Below are 9,915 nucleotides of genomic sequence, written 5' to 3'. Positions count from 1 at the left end.
TGTGTGTGTGTGTGTGTGTGTGTGTGTGTTCTGGAGGATCCAAGAGGAAGTGGTAACACTCACTCATTCACACAATAAACATGGCATGAACAGACACCAAAGCTGTGATAGTGATTGCTGCTTCAGGGGCTGCCCCACAGAGCCTCAAAGCGTGGAAGCGTGGAGTGGCCTCTTTAGGAGGGTGAAGTTAAAGAACCAATCCGAAAGGCAGACCGAGATTCAGGGAACAGAGTCTGGGCAAAAGGAAAAGTATAAGCATTCCCTAAACGGTAGGGAAGGAAGTGTGGTATAGAGAACCTGACAATGGGAGGCTCAGGCTCAGGAGTGCAGGGGAGAGTAGCGGTGGGCAGAAGCAGCCAGAGAAGGGGAGTGACCCTGATTCCAGGTCGTAGAGCAGCTCCGCTGGTTGCAAGGAATTGGGCCAAGTTATTCTCACTGGATGACTCTGATTACTCTACACTGCCCAGGGAGCTCGTAGTACCCAGGAGGCTCTCTGGTCGGGTGAGAGATGCAGACTCCCAATTTCAGGTCTGTCTCTATGAAAGCAATTCTGTGGCTCGAAGCAGGCATTGTGCTTCCTTGGGCCAGCATCCTAGCGCCTGAGTCATAAAAATGCTGGCTACAGGGCGGGATGCCTCTCAGAGTAGGGAGGCCTGGCTGATGGCTGGGTGGGTGGTGCCAGCCATGCAGCCTGGCTTATACTCAGTCAGACCCAGGCTCTCTCACTGCCCAGCAGGCACTGATGCCAGAGAACCCTGAGTCCTGGGGTTGAGGGTACAGTCTCTAGTCGGAAGAACCTGGTTCAAACCCCCATTTCACCTTCTCTCTAAATATGTGTGCCTGGTACACACCTCCCTGACTCAATTGTAGGGAGACAGATAGGCCCCCACTTAGAAACACAGACTGTATAAGGCAGTGTATATAGGGTGTTAAACCTTATCCGCTAATGGGGACATGAATCATCCCACAGAAGCTAGTGCAGTGTTCCATACAAAACACAGACCCACCAGGTAAGCCAATGTGTCACTTTGAGAATATAAACAATCCCTGGGTTCTGTAGCTCTAATGTTCCATTTTACAGTGGGGGAAACTGAGGACCAGGATCTCATACACAGCAGCAATTGGGCTGGTGTGGAAGGTGAATGAGTCTCCTGCCTCCAGTCATCCACAGTCCAGGCGTTTCCCGAAGTCTAGTTGGCCAGCAGAGCCACTGATACAGAGAAAATGATTATTTTGGCAGTGGGGACAGAAGTCAGAGCCGGAAAGGCCTTGCTCACTTGTTGGGTGTCATCCAGACCTTAAAGACCAATGCCAGGCCTGCCACTCAGGATGCGAAGCTTTCCCTCCGGCGTCTGGTTCAGCACGAACACATGTCCCCATCTCCTGCAGACCCTACTACCTGGGTGCTAAACTGATGCAAAGGGGTAAACAGGCCAGAGAGGGTGACAAGTGGGGGACACCGGAATTTGAGCTCTGGACTGGGTCAAAGGTGTAAGTCTACATTATAGCTGAAGACAACGGAGCAGAGGGCTGACACTGAATCCACACAAGCAGAGGGCTGACACTGAATCCACACCGTGATGGCTGGAATTAGCCTGAGGAAATGTTCTTTAATTTATCTGCAAGGCCCGGAGAAGTTCTCCAATTGCCTAAAGTCACACAGCTACTGCAGAGTTAATAAACATCACCGTCTGGCCCTGGAAGTTATTCAGTAGCCCTGTTCAGAGCAAGTGGACCCGAGGCCCTCCTACAGAAGGAGGCTCAGGTACCAGGAGCCTGGGTAAGGCTGTGGAAACAGGAAGGATACAGTACTCAAACTTCACAGTCCTGCTAGTGTCCTCTATTATGGCTCCCAGCCTACGTGAGCTTGGACAGCCAGTAAGGCCAAGGACACAGGCAAGAGGTGACTTGTCCTTGGCTGTTCCCAGACAGTGCAAACCGCAGGGTAAATAGCAGGTCTGAGAAGCACTGTTTTCTTCCTCAAAGGCCTTTGGTATCCTGGAGGGTTGTGGGCAGTAGGAGCTCACCCTGGTTTCCTGTGGATGGGGACCCTCGCAGAGTGGGGGGTGAGATTCCAACCACAAGGCAGCTTCCATCAGTTACACAGAGAAGGCCACACAGGGCCACACCCATCTTGGGCATGATTCCAAAACTCCAGAGGGGAATGCAGTTGTTGGAGGCTCCATCAGGGCTCCAAAATGAGCAGAACCTGGTTGGTCTGGCGTAAGGCAGAGATCACTTGGGGACTGGGACTGTCCAGGGTCAAGACAGATTGCTCCAACCATTGCCAATTTACTATTCCACCTCCACCAGGGATTCCTAGGAAGAAGTGGGGGTTGTGATGATGGAGACCATGATCTGAATTGGAACTCTGGCTTTGCCTCTTCCGTTAGATCAGAGGGCAGGGATGGGTAGGGGTGGGCTTAAGACTCTGCTTTGCTATTGCTGGGTCACCTTAAGCAAGTCACTCAGCCTCTCTGATACCCTATCTCCTTTCTAAGTAAGGGGTAACTTCACCTCTAGCTACTCACCCACAAGGAAGGCTCCAGGTTGGTGTGGACCTTGGCCGAGCACAAGCATACCCAGACCAAGGGCAGCTAGATAGCCCTTACAGTGTGTGGGTTAAATGATGAGCCCGCAATCCTGAGGGCTGAGCCAGACACAAAGGTGTGGAGGAAAAGACCATAGAATGGTAACAAAGCAGCTTTGGGAAGTACAGAACTGCTCTAATCACAAGTGGCGAAGTGGCCACAGAACCTCCATCATGTGGGCATGCCCATGCCCAGCTGACCTGGTAGAAAGACCTGAATGCTTCCCCATCTCCCAACCCTTGGTGCCTGACCTAGATGGAGCAGTTGTGCTATCCCTGCTTTGCAGAGCTGATATGCCAGAGTCTGGGGTAGGGAAAGGGTCCCCTCTTGGGTCCACTCAAACTCTTCACTGGGATAGAGATTTCCTCACCTGAGAGATTTACATAGACACACATCCCCTGAGGTGACCCTGAGCCCAGGCCCAGGCCCGGGCTGGCTCCAGAAACAAGGCAAATATTTACCCCAGATGGTTATCCAAACCTTATCTGAAGCTCTGCCTCCTGCATTCTTGGAATACATGTTCCCTGACCTCACCCTCACTAGCTGAGCTGTGGGTTAGCCCGACTCAGGCTCCAGGGCTAGGGGGAGCCAAGGTCTGCCAGAGCTGGCTCGAAACTTCCCTCTATGTGCACCCATAAGAGATGTCCCAGAATGGTCTTGGAGAAGTGCACATTGGCAAGAAGCACCCACAGGCCTACCGCAGACTTCTGACCAGTGGCTAGCCTCGCCCGGAGAGAGGCATGGGATGAGATCTGTGTTGATAGCACTGGCGCCTATTATCCAGGGTTAGTGACAATAGCAAGCAAGTGACATCAGTATACTCACATGGACACATACCAGAGTCTGCAACCACAAGGATTGTCCCACTTGCTGGTCCTTCTGCAACAACTCTATCGGCTCTCTCTCAGCCCTTAGCATGGTCCTGGGTCCCCGAATGAGAAGGTCCCATTAAGCAGACCCGAAACTACACATCTGAAGGTAGAAGCCTCTGGCTAAAAGGAGCAAAATTTTGAGGCCCCATCTCACACTGCACTCTGAGCATCATTGCCCTGTGGACCCTGGTCACCTTCAGTCCCTGAAGAACCACCTGAATAAAGCTGCCTTCATAGAGGTGTCTCTCCTGTCCAAGATCTCTCCAGAGCGTTCAGAACATCCGGTGTTTCCTTCTTCTTGCATAGTTAGAACTGGGCAGTTATCTATATTTTGGGTCATGAAGGCCACAGGGAGGACTCGGCTTTCCTCATTCCTGACAGGGTGGAGCTGGAACCTGGGAGTTGGGGGACTCAGCATCTCTGATGCTGCTGCACCTCACTGGTCTTCAGGTGACAAGCTGGTGGCTCAAGCTGCTAACACATGGGCAGGGATGCCTGGGAATAACCATCAGGAGGTCTACGGTCTAAAAACTGCTCACAGACTCAATCAGCCCAAGGACACCAGGTTCTCTGACCAGGGAGCCAGGGATGGGGCAGGAACAGTGGGCTGACCTGCTGGGCAGGTGACAACTACAAACCAGGGTGGGTTATCTGTCTCTTGGGACCTCAGAGATACCCCTGAGCATCAAGGGATGTTCCAGACTCCTCTTGGAGAAGAGTACATTGGCAGAAACCACCCACAGGAGAGACAGCCTGTGAAACTCGGTTCACACTCTAGAGTCATCAGGAACCCAAAGACGCGGTGATGGATGAGGGTCATTGAGACTAGGGTCTCATTTTTAAAACAGGAGCTGTCAACAGAAGGCACTGTCCTTCACTCATTCTCTCCCTCAGTAACTTCTTTCTTTCCTTTAACAAATGACCCTGGCGACGAAATGCGAGAGGAGCCAAACAGAAGCAAAGGACAGTAAGGTGGAGCTGGGAAGTGGGCCCCTGGTGGCTTCTCTGCTTGGCCATGTGTTCCCATTTTGAGCTGAGGTGGGAAGGCAGGTGGATGGACAGTCCCAAGGTATCTTGGAGCATGGGAACAGGTAGTCATGTGGGGGATGTGTGGATGAGGGGGAAACCAGGGGAGCCGGTGTTGGCTCACAAATAAGCAGCTGATCTTTCCAGACCTTACTTTCTCCATCTGGGGCCATCATGACTAAAGGCCTGGATGAGTTGGCTTCATAGCCATTAACTGGTACAGGAAATTCAAGAAGTTTGGGCACTGGGGATTGTGTATTCCCTATGACCTCAACCCCCATCCCCAGGCAATCACACTCCCTAGCAGGCACCCCTTGGGACTCTGGCCACGTGCTTGGAAAGTAGTGGAGCCCAGGTTTATAAATTCCAGACCAAGGAAAGCCCTGTTCTCAATAAGGCTCTATCACCACCCAGGCCTAGCTAGAATCCTCTCTCTCCTGTGGGCTTCCGTCTGCACGGCCCTGAGCCTGTTTCCTCAGTGGTATGGCAAGGGGGCGGGGAGACGAGATGTTACAGGGTGATCCAGTCTTCCCTCCATAGGTGGCCAGTGCGTCTGCAGGAGGCAGCTGAAGGACCTCACTCCACAGTACGTCCCCACGTACTTTACCAATTCACCCGCCCTACCAGCACCTTGTCTGTCAGAGCTGCACTCTGTACAGCTTTCACCTTTCACTTTCTCCTCACCTGGGCCAGCTGCCTCCCATTCCCTGAAGTTCCCAGCCGGCCAGCTGCTAGGGAAGAGGGGTGAGGCCTATGTGGCTCAATGAACTCTGGGAGGAGAATAGCATCACCAGGAGGCAGGCAGAGAAGGGCATCCCCGACCTGCTTTACTGCGCATAACCAGAGACGAGCAGTTTTGCCTTCCTGGGTGCCCGGAGCCCAGCCCTGAATGGTGCCAGTATGTTTTAGCCTCCGCATCTCCCGGTACCAATTATGGGTGTGATGTCAGCTCACCCATCCCTGAGCCAGGGCACACCCAGAGCAGGTTGCCTCTCTGCCCTGGAGGTGCTGATGCGCCCCAGGAACACGCCGGCCAAGTCTTCTTGTAGACATAAGGTGCCCTTCTCCATAGCAACTGGGAATCCCCCTGTTCTTTCAGAAGGAGGGGCTTGCACCCCAGTTATTTGATTGGACTGTCTGGGTGAGGAGTGACACCCTCACCAGCCCACTCATCCTGAAGACTGACAGACCTGGAAGGCACAAGGTGAGCAGTCTCTTCAGGTTGCTCTAGAGTCTAATCCTAGGCTTTGGGCACCCCAATATTACAGTCTGAATGTGTCCCCAAAGTATATGTGTTAATGGTTTGGAGGTTAAGAAGGTATGTAGGATTGAGTGAGGGTGTAAAGGTGGGGCCCTCATGGTGGTATTAGTGGCTTCACAGAAGAGTTCAGTCTTGCCACGCAACACCCTCTGCTGTGTTGGGAAGCCCCCAGCAGATACTAACACTAGACACTTGGACTCCCCACACTCCAGAACTGTGGGCCAAATAAACTTCAATTCTTCCTAAACTATCCAGTCTCAAGTAATTTGCTACAGCAACAGAAACAGAGCAAGGGAAACACTTAGCTGGAGTGTTACACAAGGAGAGGTAAGTGTGGTCACAGTGTTGTGGGCTCTGCTTGGATTAAAGAGGCAGACAGTGACAGTCACATGTGTGTACTGCCTCTGCCCCGGGTCTAGTCTTAATACGCGGTTTATACATATGAGCGCACTTGTACACCTCACAGCCATTCTATGAGGTGGGCAATGGCATCCTCATTGCACAATGAGGAAAATGAGACTCAGGTACTGGAGGCCACATGGTTAGGGTCAGAAAGTGACAGAGCTGACCTCGGTACCTGCTAGCTCTAGGATCTGTGAACAGAGTCAATAGGACTGTCTTCCCAGGGGCTCTTAAGTAGAGTAGAGAAGGTGGCTACCAAAGGCCCCCCCAAACCAGAGCACCTCAGCCTGCTGCAGGCTACACCCAAGGACCCAACTTCACTGGTATGAGACAGTTTATCATCCAAGACTGTCTGAGTTCCCTTGAGGCCTGGGCTGAGAGCGCTGGCTCGCCCACGATCACTTACTCCATTGCACTGGAAATGGAGCTTGGGGGTGGAGGGCACCATTCCAGGTTCAGGGATCCTGGAACCTGGAGCTTAGCCCCCAGATTCTCTGTCCTGGGTTGTTTTGAGTGTGTGGACACAGCATTGTCCCCTCCAGAGGGGCAGCCCCCATATGTGGGTGGGAGAGAAGAGGCAGCCAGCAGGGGAAACAGAACAGCGTGCAATCTGATGACACACAAGCTCAGCAATAGTGACTCATAACCATCCAGCCCATGACTCCACCCACTGCCAGAGCTTCTGGACTGTACGAGAGCCCCTCCCACAGGGAACAGAGAGCCACAGAAGGCGGAAGGAACAATGGGATCCACCTAGGACTAGGTGGGACAGGGAGACACCCAGAGGAAGCCATGAGGGGCATGGTGTCAGCTTGAGACGACCACTCCAGTACACAGGAAAGGGAGGCTGGCCTGGGTCCCAGGTGCTGGCATACACTCAGGTCTTTTTGTCTCCATATGACTCAGGGACCCCACGCTGGATGCACATTCAGGCTTCTCACTGCCAATTTCTCTCCCCAAGAACCCACGACTCCTCAGTCTAAGCACTTCGGGGGCACTGTCTCTTTCTTCCTCTGTACCTCTGTATGACTTTCAGGGATCACTCCATAGCACCAAGTGACAAAGGCTCTGTAAGGCAAGAGGACAGAGTGGATCCTGACGTGGAGAGGTCCCACACAAGTGCGAGGTGTTTCCCACCTATCTTTTCTCACCCTTCCAGGCCACAGTGACCTGAACCCACTTTCTTTGGAGTCCTGACCCCCTCCTTGGTCCCCTTGGTACCAGACATCCATGGACATACTGAACTGTACTGGGCTGGTGGCCACCCGGCTTGAGGAGGTGTCCCAGGTGTGTGGATACCTCCAGGGGCCAGAAGAATGTGCTAGAATACCTGCTCAGAGCCGCCATCCTCACTCTCAGACTTCCACCTACAGATCCACACAGCTGCCTAAGCGAGACAGAGCTCAGACATGGTCTACTTGCTGGGCTGGGAGGCAGAAAAGGGGCCCATCCTCATCCTCAGGTATGTAGGAGAGACTTGTGAGTGGTCACCCAAGTCTGGCTGCCCTCACCAATCCAAAGTTCATGCTCTGCCAAGGGTTTCATTTTCCTGACCGCTTATGCTGGGCAAAGCATCCACCTCTCCCTGGCTTTTTATAGATGAGGTCCAGAGTGGGCAAGGGACTTGCCCAAGCGGATCACCAAACCAACCAGTGGCAGATTCAGGAGAAAGAATCCGGGTGTCTGGCTTGCAGGCCTGCTCTGAGGTTTCTCCCATGAGCCTGAAGGTCAGTGATTGTCCGACAGAGCCCAGTCATCCACATGCAGGGTGTGGGCTTGTGCAAGCTGAGAGCTCTACCAATGCGACAGCCTGGGAGGAGTCAGAACAGGTCAGGGGCAGGGCCGTCCTTCCTTTCTCAAGAGGGTAGGATTCTTGGTGGTGGCTCCCACGGGAATAGGAGACACTTCAGTCGGGAAGCTTGGGTGGGCCAAGGTAGTGCTTGGGTAGGGCTTCCTGTAGGGGGTGACCCGTGTGTCTGCAGCCCTGGGGACAGGACAGGCTTCATTGTACTTCATCTCTGGGCTAGACCCATCCTCCCGCTTGCCCTGGCTTCCTGTCCCATCAACTCCACCAGGCTCAAGGGAGAGGGAGGACCTCAGAGGTCTCTCAATAAGGGCTGCTGCTTTCTGGAGGCAGGACGGACTAGGAAGCCAGGCAGGCTTGGCCACCATGGCCTCTGACCTCTGGGACTCTGGTCATTTATTTTACAGAATGAGGCCATGACAAAAGTACCAACTGGGAGCCGGGCGGTGGTGGCTCCCAGTACTCAGAGGCAGAGACAGACGGATCTCTGTGAGTTTGGGGTCAGCCTGGTCTACAAGAGCTAGTTCCCAGACAAACTCCAAAGCTGCTGAGAAACCTGGTCTCAAAAAAAAAGTACAACCGGGTTTCACCCCTGAGCGTATAATCTTGGACGCGGTTGAGCAGGACCCCGTGGGAATTAGTCTGACCTAGTGCTGACGTGGCAGATCACCCACGTAGTATGCAGGGAAAAGCCCAAGGAATCACCCATGCACACTTTGATTCCAGCAGTGTAGGTGACCCCAGCTCATTTTCTATGGCTCAGGAATTGGGGACACGCCCACCCAGGCTGAGGGTACAGTAAAAAAGGAAGTTGGTGCCCTGCCCCATGGTGGGAGGGGATGTAGACATAGAGGCAGCTTGTAGTCCCTACGTGGCCCCTCCGTCATACCCCCCCAGCCAATGGGAGGCAGTTACATTGGGTCTCCATCAGGCTGCAAGACATCAGAGTGATAAAGAACTCCCAGGTGGCCCCTAGGCCCACCTCAACATAGGCTTCTCCTGTTTATTGAGAGTGGGAGAGACCAGCTGCATCTGGAACCTAACTCTCTTGCCTACACACGGCAGCCCAAGCAACGCCCCACCAAGGCATAGCCCAGCAGGCCTCCTGGCCCTGGAAATCCTGACAGGAGGGAAGCTGCATCTGCTGAGCTTTGGCAGAACCAACATGAGCCACACCCTGGCCACCAGTTCTAGACAAGAGGTCTGGTTTCGACCGCTGGGAATCCTGAGGCAGGAAGCCCGGGAGGGGCTCAGAGATGCTGAAGGCCAATGGCCTGTGGCCCTCACACAAGTGGGGTGAAGGGCAGGGGTCGGCCTTCAGCCTGGCAGGTGGCCAGCACACTAGAACTACCAGATGACCGTGGGCAGTGGAAGGCCAACCCTGGGCTGTCGTGTGCAAGCTAGGGTTGGGACGAAAGCCCAGAAGGCACTGTAGACTCTGGCCTCGTCACTCTGCAGCCACCCTGCCCAGCATCCACATGCAGATGTAAGTGATAAAATGGCAGCCACCGGGTACACCCCTCTAGCTTTTCTCTGCACAGAGGTTCCGCATTTCTCTTCTTCACATTGAATACTATACCCCTAAATGTAATCACAGCAAAGCTTAGGGATACCTGTTATGCCGAGGTGGCTCCCGGTACCTCGTCATCTCGACACCAGTACCAAGTGTGCCTTTCCCTCCCAGAGTCTGGGTAGCCGTACCCCAATTCCTAGCCACAGCTGCCTCTTCTTCTTGATCCTTTTGGCCCACCTGGGAGGCCACCACTGATTTGGCATCATTAGTACCTCTAGGACTGGGGATGTGGTTTTACTGGAACACAGGGCCAGCAAGGAAACACGCCAAGAAGCATTTGTTAAAGAAAGGAGATTGGGAAGAGTCAGCCAAGAAGGGAATGAAGACATGAACGCAGGCAACTCATCAAATATGCCTCCCCTACCCCCTTCCAGGCCTGGGAGGGC

The 9,915-nt window shown here is 53.6% G+C and overlaps 1 protein-coding gene across 4 annotated transcripts in view; it reads right to left on the bottom strand.

Annotated features, from left to right (window-relative positions):
- Window positions 1-9,915, bottom strand: part of Zmiz1 (zinc finger MIZ-type containing 1) — a 204,016-nt gene that overhangs the window by 127,030 nt on the left and 67,071 nt on the right. The window lies entirely within an intron of this gene.

Source organism: Microtus ochrogaster, chromosome 6 (assembly GCF_000317375.1).
Source record: "Microtus ochrogaster isolate Prairie Vole_2 chromosome 6, MicOch1.0, whole genome shotgun sequence".
Classification (NCBI taxonomy): domain Eukaryota; kingdom Metazoa; phylum Chordata; class Mammalia; order Rodentia; family Cricetidae; genus Microtus; species Microtus ochrogaster.
The sequence above is the reverse complement of the archived record's forward strand: the minus strand, read 5'-3'. Positions and strand labels throughout refer to the sequence as shown.